Source organism: Onychostoma macrolepis, chromosome 22 (genome assembly GCF_012432095.1).
Source record: "Onychostoma macrolepis isolate SWU-2019 chromosome 22, ASM1243209v1, whole genome shotgun sequence".
In the NCBI taxonomy this organism is placed as follows: Eukaryota; Metazoa; Chordata; class Actinopteri; order Cypriniformes; family Cyprinidae; genus Onychostoma; species Onychostoma macrolepis.
In genome coordinates, this window is record NC_081176.1 from 32,518,116 (window position 1) to 32,535,498 (window position 17,383).

Below are 17,383 nucleotides of genomic sequence, written 5' to 3' on the forward strand. Positions count from 1 at the left end.
GCGTAGTGGCAGATCTTCTGCTTCTTCAGCACGAGTCATGGCAGCGGCAGACAAGGCTGCATTAATTGCACGTGCAACTGCTTTAAAAGAGAAACATTCTTTGAGCTGCAACAGGAAAAGCTGAGACACAGACGAGAACAACTGGATATTGATGCAGAAATAGCAGCTGCTACTGCCAAAATTGCTGTTTTAAATAATTCTAACCATCAGTCTCTCCAAACTTGCACAGATGATATGAATGTATATTATGATAAAGGAACTGTGATGAGTGGCAAAGAAGTTACTCTCAACCCTCGTGCGGAGGAATATATGCCAAAGAAAACTTCCCAGCAAGGAGGTTTAAGGAATGTGATTCGCAAACTCACAGCGCACCACAAATTGACCATAATTCTGCGTCACCAGTTCAAACATCAAATGTAATGCAGAACATTGATGGAACATCAACTTCAAACATTTGCAGTGTCATGCAAAAACAAAATGACTTGAAATGAGTTGTTTGTTTGTATGTACTGTCTTGCAGTGTAGCGTCGCTACTAGTTTAACTACATTTCTCAGTAGCGTGGTGGTAGCGTCGCTGCTTTCTGAATTAAATAGCTTTTCAGTAGCGAAGCTCTCTTTTTTTTTTGATCAAGTAAAAGCTAACGTTACATTATCCAAAGCATTCTGAAACTCAAGCTCAAATCGGAAATATAACTGCTACGGATCACTGATCCTGGATCAGTAAAAGTGAAGTCACAGCCACTAAAGCTCGTAACGCCATTGGCTCCTCAAACTGTCAGTCAAACCTCATTATTCCTCCCGCCTCTCTCGTCAATGAAGTGCGGCGCGCAGTTTAGAGCATCTCAGCTTGTTTGCTGTCTGAAGATAAACAAAGAACTGTTGATTGAAGAAGTACAGCGTTTTCTTTACTCAAGAAACACTACATTTATAAAGGCTAATGTTTTTTTTGTTTGTTTGTTTTTTTTGTATTTAAGGAGCGGAGAAGAGTGTCTTAGTCTAGCATTTGTTGTCAAGTCACAGCCAAATAGCTCGTGCGAAGCGCTGAATCTTTTATAATATGATACTTGCCAAATAACAGAAAAACTGAGCGCCCACATAGCGGCAAGTTCATGAAAATGTAATGCGATACCCGTCCTGCCTTTGATGTGGCGTTAAGGACGGGAAAAAACATTCGCTGGTCAAAAGCTTGAACTTGATTTTGGTGAAATGTTAATAACATGACACACGTAACGATGCAAATAAATGTAGTCAGGCCTATACATCTGTATGGTAAAACTATACAATGAGTTTTACATTAATGTTAGCTACTGTAGCCTAACATGAGCATAAGAACTATACATTTATTACAGTATTTATTAATCTTTGTTAATATTAGTTAATGAAAATACAGTCGTCATGTTAGTTCACAGTGCATTAACTAATGTTAACAAACACAACTTTTGATTTTACAGTTTTTCTCAGTCACTTTGGTGCATTTCTCGAATCATCCTTAATATTTGCAAAGCATGTGCATTTCTCAAAACAGTTTGTACAAACAGCACCACACAATGGGTTACCTGCAAAAGCCTGTAACTTATTCAAAATCTTTAGTTCATCTCTCAAGTAAGTATTTATGTCAATGAACATATATACAAAATACAAAATTAATATAAATTAATAATAAATAATAAATAAAATAAAATAAAATAAAATAAAATAAAATAAAATAAAATAAAATAAAATAAAATAAAATAAAATAAAATAAAATAAAATAAAATAAAATAAAATAAAATAAAATAAAATAAAATAAAATAAAATAAAATAAAATAAAATAAAATAAAATAAAATAAAATAAAATAAAATAAAATAAAATAAAATAAAATAAAATAAAATAAAATAAAATAAAATAAAATAAAATAAAATAAAATAAAATAAAATAAAATAAAATAAAATAAAATAAAATAAAATAAAATAAAATAAAATAAAATAAAATAAAATAAAATAAAATAAAATAAAATAAAATAAAATAAAATAAAATAAAATAAAATAAAATAAAATAAAATAAAATAAAATAAAATAAAATAAAATAAAATAAAATAAAATAAAATTTGAAGCAGTTATATTTCCAAGAGGTGTGAGGAGAGAAATTGTGACAGTAACAGATTTTTCAAGCGAGAAGGGCTTGCTGATGAAATTTGGATAATTTGAGGGGGATTTTAGAAATATTATAATCACATTTTAACAGAAATTTCAAGCCACCAATTTGATTAAAGAGACTACACTGTAAAAACTAAAGGTTCCTGGAGGCACCTTTTGGGGTTCTTCACTTTGCTGCGCCGGCGGGACCCTCTGTAGAGCCTCTAGGCACCGTTTTAAAAGAGGTGGTTCTCTGAGGATCTTTAATGCTTCCTGGAGGAACCCTTTTATTAAGAATGGTCAGGAACCACCTTCGAGGCACCATTTCCTAATTTCAGTTCTTTAATATTTGCACCCCCCACCCCTCCCACTAGTTTATTGTTCTTGCTATTGACATTTTTAATTAAATATTGTTTCAATGCAGCTTTACAGAAATCATGAGTAAACCAAAAGCAGTGTGCAATAGAAAAAATATAAAAACTAAAAAAACAAGGTGCAAAAACAAAATGACTTGAAATGAGTTGTTTGTTTGTATGTACTGTCTTGCAGTGTAGCGTCGCTACTAGTTTAACTACATTTCTCAGTAGCGTGGTGGTAGCGTCGCTGCTTTCTGAATTAAATAGCTTTTCAGTAGCGAAGCTCTCTTTTTTTTTTGATCAAGTAAAAGCTAACGTTACATTATCCAAAGCATTCTGAAACTCAAGCTCAAATCGGAAATATAACTGCTACGGATCACTGATCCTGGATCAGTAAAAGTGAAGTCACAGCCACTAAAGCTCGTAACGCCATTGGCTCCTCAAACTGTCAGTCAAACCTCATTATTCCTCCCGCCTCTCTCGTCAATGAAGTGCGGCGCGCAGTTTAGAGCATCTCAGCTTGTTTGCTGTCTGAAGATAAACAAAGAACTGTTGATTGAAGAAGTACAGCGTTTTCTTTACTCAAGAAACACTACATTTATAAAGGCTAATGTTTTTTTTGTTTGTTTGTTTTTTTTGTATTTAAGGAGCGGAGAAGAGTGTCTTAGTCTAGCATTTGTTGTCAAGTCACAGCCAAATAGCTCGTGCGAAGCGCTGAATCTTTTATAATATGATACTTCGGCCAAATAACAGAAAAAACTGAGCGCCCACATAGCGGCAAGTTCATGAAAATGTAAATGCGATACCCGTCCTGCCTTTGATGTGGCGTTAAGGACGGGAAAAAACATTCGCTGGTCAAAAGCTTGAACTTGATTTTGGTGAAATGTTAATAACATGACACACGTAACGATGCAAATAAATGTAGTCAGGCCTATACATCTGTATGGTAAAACTATACAATGAGTTTTACATTAATGTTAGCTACTGTAGCCTAACATGAGCATAAGAACTATACATTTATTACAGTATTTATTAATCTTTGTTAATATTAGTTAATGAAAATACAGTCGTCATGTTAGTTCACAGTGCATTAACTAATGTTAACAAACACAACTTTTGATTTTACAGTTTTTCTCAGTCACTTTGGTGCATTTCTCGAATCATCCTTAATATTTGCAAAGCATGTGCATTTCTCAAAACAGTTTGTACAAACAGCACCACACAATGGGTTACCTGCAAAAGCCTGTAACTTATTCAAAATCTTTAGTTCATCTCTCAAGTAAGTATTTATGTCAATGAACATATATACAAAATACAAAATTAATATAAATTAATAATAAATAATAAAATACAAAAAAATAAAAAATAAAAAATTAGAAAGGCAAACACAGACAGAGCTTTGTTTTTGTATGCAGCACTGTATGAGGAATTTCAGAGAACTGATTTATCATTGGTTGATCTACATTCTCTTCATTAGTGAAAGTCAAGATTCACCTGCACAATCCATGGCAAATTTACAAAAAGACTAATAGAAATGTGCATAAAATATGCTTGACAGTTTACGACAACTAGATCAACCATTTTGCATTTAATGACTTATAAGATGAACTAATGACTAGATGTTTTGAGGGATAAGACTACTGCACAGAGAACTATATAATACATTTAAGCAACATGACATTAGCAACTGATAATGTAGGAAACCGCAGACAAATGTACATAATCGATTGCATGAATGTAGCAACTGCAATGGCAACTTGTTCAAAAGAATGAGAAACTGCATATATCATGTACACAAGTGACTAGATGTGGAGGTTAAACAAGTAGTTTTGAGAATTTCATTTCTGATCTAAGAAATGCACCAAAGCAACTGAGAAAACCGTATGCATTAGTAAATGTTGAAATTAACATTAATAAATGCTGCAGAAGTATTGTTCATTCTTAGTTCATGTACACTAGTTAATTAATGTTAACTAATGAACCTTATTGTGAAGTGTTACCGTTTATGTAAATGTATCTGTATACAATAAAGCCACAATACCAACTACCAATAGGAGGTTTCCGGCCGACAATGTCACAATATAAGGTAAATCTGGCCCTGTACATGATACTGATTTTTGTTGCCAAATTGGTTTGGAACAGGTGTTGAATAAACAATTAAACTGAACTATAGACCCTTTTTGTGCCGACATCACGATTACGTCACAGCGCTAGCTGGAAGCAAAAAAAAGGGAAAACTGGAGGGGGCCAATTCAAACCAGCGCAGATTCGGCTCCATAAGAAGCTCAAAATATCATCTTGTTGTGATGTTGGGTGCCAGAATCGATGTAGTACAGGCTACAATTTAAAATTTTATCGCATACATGCTGCCAAAAAACCGACGACAGCTGTGGTTAAACGCGATAAAACGAAAGCGGACTGGACAGAAAGGATCACCAAAAATGCTCGCTTGCAGCACACACTTCTTATCAGAAAAGGTTCAATAAAGTATTGTCTTTTGTTGTTATGGATTATGGTTTGTGTTACGTGTCTAAAGATTTCTTATGCATCTCACCTCTATGTCGTGTATGAAACAATGCCTGTGTGCAAGTGTGTAAAACAACAAACCGACGATTTATATACTTAATCATTTGTAATATACATTGTTGAGATTGATAGTGGCTCGAATTTCTAAGAACTTGTTAAGAAAGAATTTTCACGACTTTCAATCAAAGGAAAGAAATTGTCAGAGACTGATAACAGCAGTCAGAAGAGAGAAGGATGTCAAATTTACCGTCCCTCCCACAGACACTGCGTTAAAATAGTGCACTTTAGTGTACTTTTAATTGCTTTTCTGTATAATGTTGAATAGGCACTCATAGTAAGGTAAACTCATGTCGGCAGGTTCGTCAGCAAGTAGCTCCTCACCATCAGGAGAATCTGCTGCTCACCAAATGGGTCTCCTGTTATTACCACAGTTGCTGTGAGATTCTGTGTAGGCCGTTCATTGAAAAAAAGAGGGAATTACATCAAATTAAATAACAAAATATGTACATTTATTCACTTAGCATGTATTCATTTAAAAATGAGGAACACCACAAGCAATTACACACAGACTCATGGGGACTCGTGTCACGGTGGAGACCTAAATGGAGGGCAATAGCACATACGGTCTGTACAGTAGAAAAAGCATTACGCCTGTGTGTGTGTGTGTGTGTGTGTGTGTGTGTGTGTGAAAAGATTTGACTCGTTAGATTTTGACGTAGCAAAGAAAGGATTTTTGGTAACACTTTCTATGAAGTCCCTCTTTATTATACATTATAAAGGTATTCTTAAGGCATTATAATGAATGCATAATGCATTATAAATAACTTTATAATATGCTGTATCATCTCATGAATATTCATAAGAACAGTTTTAATGTATTATAATAGTTACTTATTTGTGGTTATAGCTTTTAAGAGTATGATGATTTATAACACAATGAACACGATCCATGCGCTTAAGTTACAATGGATTATATTTCTCATAGTTATAATGTATTATAAGTCTCATATCTTGCCACGTTACTTATGTTACTTTACTTAAAGCAGACAAAGACCACTTATAAGTAATAATAATAACAATAATATATATTTATTTTCTCAAACAGCCATAAGATCAGATATCAGATCAGATGAATGTGTAATATGACACATTTGCTTTGAACATTTAAAAAATATAATATCAGTTTGATTATTTTGATGGCACCCTTTAGACAGCTGTTGATAAGTAACTCTGTAACTACATGTCAACTAGCCGTCATGAGAGTATTAGTAGTGTGTCTGCTGAATATACTGTATGATAACACTTTATTTTGATGGTTCCTCAACAGACAAACTGAGTATAGGATACTTTGCAAGTATGTGAACAGTCTACCTACTAGGGTTGTCACGATACCATAAAAATATCTTACGATACTATACCAGCTGAAGTATCACGATACTATGCAGTATTGTGTTAATTTAAAATTCAATTCTACAAAATGAATCAAAATTTAATAAATAAATAGATGTAAGTGAAAACAGACAATATTATTCTCTGAATACTTAATGTGAATGAATGACTGGCTATTGTTTTCCATGAAATAATCTAAACAAAACTCATCTCAGCACTGCACAGAAGCTGCATGAAGTGACATTTAGATGTGGCATTTATACATAATTGCATAAATAATGTTATGAGATTAGTGTTTTAAATACTAAATTCTGAATATAGAAATATGTTGGAAAATAATGTAATATGCCTACTTTTAGATGGGAAACTTAAAAACGGCCAGCAGGTGGCAGAAGTTCGTGATTGAATCACTGAGTCATTCAAAAGAATCAAAAACAGCACTCTTGCTCGTGTCGTATTGCCGAACTGTCAGGAGCATTTTTTTTTGCTCGCGTATCTTGACATTTCCGAGTTAGCAGCATGTATATTAAAACATAACATTATAAATTAATTTAAAAAATATATATATAATGATTGATAAGAACCAAGTGCAAAGCCGCTATGCTGATGAATGGATTTGCGTTCGTGATCGCAAGATGCTTCCAGAAACGAACTATTACACATGTTCTAGAAGTGGTCAAATTAATTAAACTGTGAGAATACTTTCTTGTAAGATATTATGATGTTGAATAAGTGATGCTTGAGCTGCTGTTGTTTAAAATGACATAAGATGGTCTGAATCAGACCCTTTCTTCTGATAAACTGCAGCATGAACAACGACGTGCAAGTGCGACTTCTCATTGCAAACTGAACTGAAGCATCGGGAAACACTCAATACCATATAATGCGTATACACAGAGCACAGCAGAAAGACATTTGGCAATCAACTTGAAATAAATGCATAGAACACTTTCATTTAACTCTGATGTACTGACCGTATAGTTTTATATAATCAGTGTACATTTAAATCTGTGAATCTTGTCCCCAAATTTTTCCAAATGTTTTTGTTTTCTAATAAGCTGTCTTACAGTTTTTCTCGAATACTAACAGAATTCATGAAACAATTCACCATTTTCTATAAACACAATCTCTATAAACACATTTGTATTATACTGCCATTCTCTCAGCAATATATGCTGCTTACAAGAGAGCCGTGAACTGGTTGTTCCTGGTTGTTGTTTTACTAGTTATTATACTTCTTATAAATAATATTGTCAGTTCATTAATTAGCTAATATATTGCAGTGTAAATTTACTCGTCATATTTTAGTCAAAATATTATGACTGTAGTGTTAAAACAAGCTTCAACTTTCCAGTTTTGTCCCTTGTTTCTTGGCCGCTGTGGGAGGTGTTGATGCAATAATCCGACGCGTGCAAAGTAGCATGAATAGATCCAGAAAGACTTGTTGAAACAATAACTGAAGTTTATTAAACCAAAATTAGCTTGAATTGCAACATAAAACAAACAAATAACTTAAATGCTAATTGCAGGCTTGTTGCACCGTGCCATCTTAGCTGCGTGCGCACGGTCGAAAGACTGTATGCTCTCGCACCAGCACCCCTCTCCTGTCAGGGGGGGCATATCCTTTTAAACATCTTCCCTTCACACCCACAGAGGACACACACTCAGAGAAATAAACAACATTAACAATAAAGCAGCAAACTAGTATTTAAATGAACATATAGAAAAATGAAATAAGATAGTAAGCATGGCTCCTACAATAACTAAGATTAAGAAATATTCATGGATTTGGAGGTGCTAAAATGTTATAACATACAGGTTTTTTCTTTCTTTTTACTCAAAACAAAAGAAAAAAAACAGTAATTTATAGCATTTAAGACATTTCACGAAATCACAGCAAAAGTTACTGCAGACGTCACGTATCTTCTCACACAGCTTCACACACGAGAAGAGGGCAACGAAAGTGTTGTGCTTCTTATCTCACGCCATCACGCCGTGTGTGTGTGTGTGTGAGAGAGTGTGTGCTTGCGTGTGAGAGAGAGAGTGTGTGTGTGTGTGTGTGTGTGAGAGAGTGTGTGTGTGTGTGTGAGAGAGTGTGTGTGTGTGTGTGTGTATGTGTGTGTGTGTGTGTGTGTGTGTGTGAGTGAGTGAGTGAGTGTGTGTGTGTGTGTGTGTGTGTGTGTGTGTGTGTGTGTGTTGTGTGTGTGTGTGTGTGTGTGTGTGTGTGTGTGTGAGAGTGTGTGTGTGTGTGAGTGAGTGAGTGAGTGAGAGAGAGAGTGTGTGTGAGTGAGTGAGTGAGTGAGAGAGAGAGAAAGTGACAGTTGAGATTCAAATTCATGAACATTCCGCCATTTTAAGTCTATGGGATTTTTCTGCCTGCTTTTTCGTCCGCTGTGCGAACATCGTAGGTCTGATTGCTTAGAAATGATACAGCACTCTTCTCCTCAATGAGCCGGTCGATTTGACACCTCATTCATGGGTCTGTGATAAACGGTGAATGAACTTAACTCATCTTTATTTTTTCTGTGTTTTCTCTGCAGTCTTTCCTTCTGTGGTATTACAGAGAAAGGCTTTGCTGCTCTGAGTTCAGCTCTGAGATCAAACCCCTCACACCTGACTGAACTGGATCTGAGCCGTAATAAACCAGGAGACTCAGGAGTGAAGCTGCTTTCTGCTCTACTGGAGGATCCACACTGTAAACTGGAGAAACTAGAGTGAGTGTTATTATATTACTGAACACAAGAACTGTGTGAAAATACTGCCAAACAAAAACATTTCATGTTAAAGGGATAGTTCACCCAAAAAAGAAAACTCTGTCGTCACTTCACTTATCTTCAAGTCATTTCAAAACAGTGTGACTTTCTTCTGTGGAACATAAGAGAAGATATTTTGAGAAATGTTTTTTGTCCACACAATGGAAAGCAATGATACCCAAACTACTGTGTTTCACAGAAGAAAGAAGGTCACACAGGTTAGGAGCGACATGCAGGGAAGTACATAAGTGGTGTGCAGCGAAGCTAGTATTTGTATCTGTAACAATCACAAAATTATTCGTGTCTGTATCTGTATTCGGATAAAACCGGAAGTAGGCGGAGCTTGAACCGGAACGTCGTACAGTTATACTTGATAAGACCATTATGTCTATGGTTTTACGCACTGAATTAATAAAGCATTAAAAAAATGTCTAAGGTTTTACAGCCTTTCTTTTTTTACGTAGTTATCACTGAACAAATATGCCATGTTTGACTAAAATATATTCTTTAATGATTATAACGTTTATTTAAATATCTTCTTACAGTCGGAGCTGATACTCTTGTATAGGCAGTGCTTCGAGATGCAGTGCGGTTATGCTTCAGGGAACGCGAGTTCGAGTCCCATTTTGGGGACCTTTCGTGATCCGATAAATAAATATTTAGGTATCTTCCAATTAAAACAGTAAGGGTTCCTATGCAGTGGTAACACTTTACAGTAAGGTTCATTAGTTAACAACATTAGTAAACATGAACTAAGAATGAACAATACTTCTACAGCATTTATTAATCTTAGTTAATGTTAATTTCAGCATTTACTAATGCATTATTAAAATCACAAGTTGCATTTGTTAACATTAGTTAATGCACTGTGAACTAACATGAATAAACAATGAACAACTGTATTTTCATTAACTAACATTGACAAAGATTAATAAATAGTGTAATAAATGCATTGTTCATGTTAGTTAATACATTAACTAATGTTAACAAATGACACCTTATTGTAAAGTGTTACCTATGCAGTTTAGAAATATGGAAATTGATTTAGGTAATTTCCAGGAAATGCATGGAAAAAGGCAAGAGCAACACTGAGAGCAATACTTCACACACTTGTTACTGTGTTGTAGTTTTAGAGGTTTGTGTAAAACAACATGATTTCCTTCGGCTCACCGGTTCCTGCACAGTTTAAACAAGTATTTCACTCAAGTAACTTGCAGGTCTGGAAAAGTATGGAAAAAAAGAGCACAGTAGCTATAGCCTATGGAAAAATATTTGTGTTTCGACTATTTGCTCTATTCAGTGTTATAAAATATAAAATTAATTTCTAAAAATAAATTGATCATACAAGTAGAGAGCTTTCATGACAAACGTTTAGTAATCATCTGAACACGACTGAATTAATAAAGCATTAAAAAATGTCTAAGGTTTTACAGCCTTTCTTTTTTTACGTAGTTATCACTGAACAAATATGCCATGTTTGACTAAAATATATTCTTTAATGATTATAACGTTTATTTAAATATCTTCTTACAGTCGGAGCTGATACTCTTGTATAGGCAGTGCTTCGAGATGCAGTGCGGTTATGCTTCAGGGAACGCGAGTTCGAGTCCCATTTTGGGGACCTTTCGTGATCCGATAAATAAATATTTAGGTATCTTCCAATTAAAACAGTAAGGGTTCCTATGCAGCGGTAACACTTTACAGTAAGGTTCATTAGTTAACAACATTAGTAAACATGAACTAAGAATGAACAATACTTCTACAGCATTTATTAATCTTAGTTAATGTTAATTTCAGCATTTACTAATGCATTATTAAAATCACAAGTTGCATTTGTTAACATTAGTTAATGCACTGTGAACTAACATGAATAAACAATGAACAACTGTATTTTCATTAACTAACATTGACAAAGATTAATAAATAGTGTAATAAATGCATTGTTCATGTTAGTTAATACATTAACTAATGTTAACAAATGACACCTTATTGTAAAGTGTTACCTATGCAGTTTAGAAATATGGAAATTGATTTAGGTAATTTCCAGGAAATGCATGGAAAAAGGCAAGAGCAACACTGAGAGCAATACTTCACACACTTGTTACTGCGTTGTAGTTTTAGAGGTTTGTGTAAAACAACATGATTTCCTTCGGCTCACCGGTTCCTGCACAGTTTAAACAAGTATTTCACTCAAGTAACTTGCAGGTCTGGAAAAGTATGGAAAAAAAGAGCACAGTAGCTATAGCCTATGGAAAAATATTTGTGTTTCGACTATTTGCTCTATTCAGTGTTATAAAATATAAAATTAATTTCTAAAAATAAATTGATCATACAAGTAGAGAGCTTTCATGACAAACGTTTAGTAATCATCTGAACACGACTGAATTAATTCAAGGCACACTTTATCATTACGCGTAAATCTTTAAGCAGGCTTTTTTTTTTACTTTACTAAATAATGTACGTGTGCCACGCAAACCATCAAAAGATAAAGAAGCAAACATGTAGGCCTAGTAGAAAATGTATCTGTATCTAAGCTGATTATTAGCCTACTCTTGACAGAGAGCTGGTTTGGTTTTTGAGAGACGTGCAACGCGGCTGTTTGATTGGTGATCGCGCTGTGCTTAGTCCGTTCATTCGTGTATCATATCGTAGCCTGTAAGGTTTAAATCACTGCCTTTTAAATATACACAAATAACAGAACGTGTATGATGTATTATTTTAGTTGATATTACTCTTGTCAAGCTCTGATTTCTGAGAGATGCCGGAGAGTCAACAGCAAGCGGTGTTTGATTTGCGCTCTTTTCATTCATAAAGTTTAAATTCATTCACTTCACACACTCATTATTGCGTAACTTTAGAGGTTTGTGTAAAATATCGCGCTGATCCCCTGCTCACCTGTTATCTAGCAAACACCAGACTGTGCTGCAGCCTCAGACGAATATTCGGACAGAATTATTCATTATTCATTATTCAGTATTTTTTGCATTCCCATTTGCTCAAATAGCAAAAGAAAAACTCTGCGATAGCATTTTCACGACTTTCAATCAAAGGAAAAAAATTGTCAGAGACTGATAACAGCAGTCAGAAGAGAGAAGGATGTCAAATTTACCGTCCCTCCCACAGACACTGCGTTAGAAACACCCTTGCGTTTGCGTTAACTAGTGTTTTTTTTGTAATTTGATACAAATGTGATATAATACAAAGTATAGTGTTATAAATGTACATAATTTTAAAAATCAAAATATATATATATATATATATACACTTCAGTGTACTTTTAATTGCTTTTCTGTATAATGTTGAATAGGCACTCATAGTAAGGTAAACTCATGTCGGCAGGTTCGTCAGCAAGTAGCTCCTCACCATCAGGAGAATCTGCTGCTCACCAAATGGGTCTCCTGTTATTACCACAGTTGCTGTGAGATTCTGTGTAGGCCGTTCATTGAAAAAAAGAGGGAATTACATCAAATTAAATAACAAAATATGTACATTTATTCACTTAGCATGTATTCATTTAAAAATGAGGAACACCACAAGCAATTACACACAGACTCATGGGGACTCGTGTCACGGTGGAGACCTAAATGGAGGGCAATAGCACATACGGTCTGTACAGTAGAAAAAGCATTACGCCTGTGTGTGTGTGTGTGTGTGTGTGTGTGTGTGCGTGTGTGTGTGTGAGAGAGAGAGAATGTGTGTGTGTGTGAGAGAGAGAGAATGTGTGTGTGTGTGAATAATCTCATAGTATTCAGGCGTCAGACGAAGATTTGACTCGTTAGATTTTGACGTAGCAAAGAAAGGATTTTTGGTAACACTTTCTATGAAGCCCGTCTTTATTATACATTATAAAGGTATTCTTAAGGTATTATAATGAATGCATAATGCATTATAAATAACTTTATAATATGTTGTATCATCTCATGAATATTCATCAGAACAGTTTTAATGTATTATAATAGTTACTTATTTGTGGTTATAGCTTTTAAGAGTATGATGATTTATAACACAATGAACACGATCCATCCGCTTAAGTTACAATGGATTATATTTCTCATAGTTATAATGTATTGTAAGTAGGGTTGGGTACCGAACTCGGTACTTTTAAGGGTACCGACCGAATTGCGTCGGTACTACCGAGTATCGATTCACATTAAATCATAATTTCGGTACCTGAGAACGCATTTGGGCGCTTACGAGAGAGACAGAGAGAGAGAGAATGTGTGTGTGTGTGTGTGTGCGTGTGTGTGTGTGTGTGTGTGTGTGTGTGCGCGTGTGTGTGTGTGTGCGTGTGTGTGTGTGTGTGTGTGTGTGTGTGTGTGTGTGTGAATAATCTCATAGTATTCAGGCGTCAGACGTAAGATTTGACTCGTTAGATTTTGACGTAGCAAAGAAAGGATTTTTGGTAACACTTTCTATGAAGCCCGTCTTTATTATACATTATAAAGGTATTCTTAAGGTATTATAATGAATGCATAATGCATTATAAATAACTTTATAATATGTTGTATCATCTCATGAATATTCATCAGAACAGTTTTAATGTATTATAATAGTTACTTATTTGTGGTTATAGCTTTTAAGAGTATGATGATTTATAACACAATGAACACGATCCATCCGCTTAAGTTACAATGGATTATATTTCTCATAGTTATAATGTATTGTAAGTAGGGTTGGGTACCGAACTCGGTACTTTTAAGGGTACCGACCGAATTGCGTCGGTACTACCGAGTATCGATTCACATTAAATCATAATTTCGGTACCTGAGAACGCATTTGGGCGCTTACGAGAGAGACAGAGAGAGAGAGGGAGAGACCCTGTGACTTGTCACCCCTGCAACTCTTTAAAACACAACACACAGGGCAAACCGAAATGTTCTGAAGTGTGCTTACATTTCTAGGGTCATATGGTTTGCGAGAAGACGCGGACAGGATCGGCGGAGTCCATTCATAAAAACTGAATTTACTCTGTAGCGCGGAATGCCGCAGAATTCGTCAAGTTTTGGATGAAGAAAAGAATGTCTGTCACTTAATTTGAATCGCGATATGAACTAGCGTATGTGAATATTAAAACGCAAAAGGACGGTTTAAATATACATCCTGCATGTTCCGTTAGCCTCGGTATGTATGAATGGCGGAGACGCGGTTGTGTTTACTTCACAAATACTGAAGCACGCGTGAACTCTGCATCTCGCTACATGAACACATGAACTTACAGGCTGTGAGAGTCACTTCATGACAATTTTACCGTTTCATTTGAGAAAACTAGCATCATATCAAACTGTATACACTCAGAAACTTCATGGCAACCTGTCAAAATAAAAGTGCGGTTTAACGTAACAAAAATAGCCTATATTACTCTTGTCAAGCTCTGATTTCTGAGAGATGCCGGAGAGTCAACAGCAAGCGGTGTTTGATTTGTGCTCTTTTCATTCATAAAGTTTAAATTCATTCACTTCACACACTCATTATTGCGTAACTTTAGAGGTTTGTGTAAAATATCGCTGATCCCCTGCTCACCTGTTATCTAGCAAACACCAGACTGTGCTGCAGCCTCAGACGAATATTCGGACAGAATTATTCATTATTCAGTATTTTTGCATTCCCATTTGCTCAAATAGCAAAGAAAAACTCTGCGATAGCATTTTCACGACTTTCAATCAAAGGAAAAAATTGTCAGAGACTGATAACAGCAGTCAGAAGAGAGATAATAGACGATAACATTTGATGAAAATGTGTCAAACTGTGTTAAGCCTATTTGAAAATGTTTTGTTACTGGTCTATGTTTAAACATTTATTAATTAGTTATCAATAAATTAGGCTATCGATATGAACATGTAGAGTAGCCAACAAAAACTGCTCCAGTAATGAACAGCTGTATGACCAGTGGCGGCTGCTGGTCTTTCAAAGAGGGAAGCTCATTTTCGGCCTAAATCATAAAAATTGTCCATTTATTTATACGTAAATCCTGCCCCACGTTCCTTTTCAAGAAAATGCTCTGTGACCCTGTCGTACCAACTAGGCGTCTTTTCCAGTGACGCTAGCCTAGCCTACTGTATGAATGAATGAATGAATGAATGAATGAATGAATGAATGAATGAATGAATGAATGAATGAATGAATGAATGAATGAATGAATGAATGAATGAATGAATGAATGAATGAATGAATGAATGAATGAATGAATGAATGAATGAATGAATGAATGAATGAATGAATGAATGAATGAATGAATGAATGAATGAATGAATGAATGAATGAATGAATGAATGAATGAATGAATGAATGAATGAATGAATGAATGAATGAATGAATGAATGAATGAATGAATGAATGAATGAATGAATGAATGAATGAATGAATGAATGAATGAATGAATGAATGAATGAATGAATGAATGAATGAATGAATGAATGAATGAATGAATGAATGAATGAATGAATGAATGAATGAATGAATGAATGAATGAATGAATGAATGAATGAATGAATGAATGAATGAATGAATGAATGAATGAATGAATGAATGAATGAATGAATGAATGAATGAATGAATGAATGAATGAATGAATGAATGAATGAATGAATGAATGAATGAATGAATGAATGAATGAATGAATGAATGAATGAATGAATGAATGAATGAATGAATGAATGAATGAATGAATGAATGAATGAATGAATGAATGAATGAATGAATGAATGAATGAATGAATGAATGAATGAATGAATGAATGAATGAATGAATGAATGAATGAATGAATGAATGAATGAATGAATGAATGAATGAATGAATGAATGAATGAATGAATGAATGAATGAATGAATGAATGAATGAATGAATGAATGAATGAATGAATGAATGAATGAATGAATGAATGAATGAATGAATGAATGAATGAATGAATGAATGAATGAATGAATGAATGAATGAATGAATGAATGAATGAATGAATGAATGAATGAATGAATGAATGAATGAATGAATGAATGAATGAATGAATGAATGAATGAATGAATGAATGAATGAATGAATGAATGAATGAATGAATGAATGAATGAATGAATGAATGAATGAATGAATGAATGAATGAATGAATGAATGAATGAATGAATGAATGAATGAATGAATGAATGAATGAATGAATGAATGAATGAATGAATGAATGAATGAATGAATGAATGAATGAATGAATGAATGAATGAATGAATGAATGAATGAATGAATGAATGAATGAATGAATGAATGAATGAATGAATGAATGAATGAATGAATGAATGAATGAATGAATGAATGAATGAATGAATGAATGAATGAATGAATGAATGAATGAATGAATGAATGAATGAATGAATGAATGAATGAATGAATGAATGAATGAATGAATGAATGAATGAATGAATGAATGAATGAATGAATGAATGAATGAATGAATGAATGAATGAATGAATGAATGAATGAATGAATGAATGAATGAATGAATGAATGAATGAATGAATGAATGAATGAATGAATGAATGAATGAATGAATGAATGAATGAATGAATGAATGAATGAATGAATGAATGAATGAATGAATGAATGAATGAATGAATGAATGAATGAATGAATGAATGAATGAATGAATGAATGAATGAATGAATGAATGAATGAATGAATGAATGAATGAATGAATGAATGAATGAATGAATGAATGAATGAATGAATGAATGAATGAATGAATGAATGAATGAATGAATGAATGAATGAATGAATGAATGAATGAATGAATGAATGAATGAATGAATGAATGAATGAATGAATGAATGAATGAATGAATGAATGAATGAATGAATTCATTTGAGAAAACTAGCATCATATCAAACTGTATACACTCAGAAACTTCATGGCAACCTGTCAAAATAAAAGTGCGGTTTAACGTAACAAAAATAGCCTATATTACTCTTGTATTACTTTTGTACAGTATAATGTACGTCTTTATATATTCCATTTACTGACAAATTTAAATAAAACAATTAAATGATAAAAGGAATTATTACAACCACATTAACGACTTAATTGTAGAAAAAAATACAATTATTATTAAAACATTTTTAAAGGAATATTCACACAATTTTTCTACCATGTATTAACAGTAAACCTCAATTTGTTTGCCAAAAAATAAAAGGGTTTCATTTTCATTGGATTAAAAATAGATAAATGTTTCATGCCTTCATTTGATTATCAGAAAAAATAAACCAAAAG

General features: G+C 33.8%; 1 pseudogene; it reads left to right on the forward strand.

Annotated features, from left to right (window-relative positions):
- LOC131529976 (NACHT, LRR and PYD domains-containing protein 3-like) overlaps positions 1 to 17,383 on the forward strand; it is a 540,773-nt pseudogene that overhangs the window by 123,744 nt on the left and 399,646 nt on the right.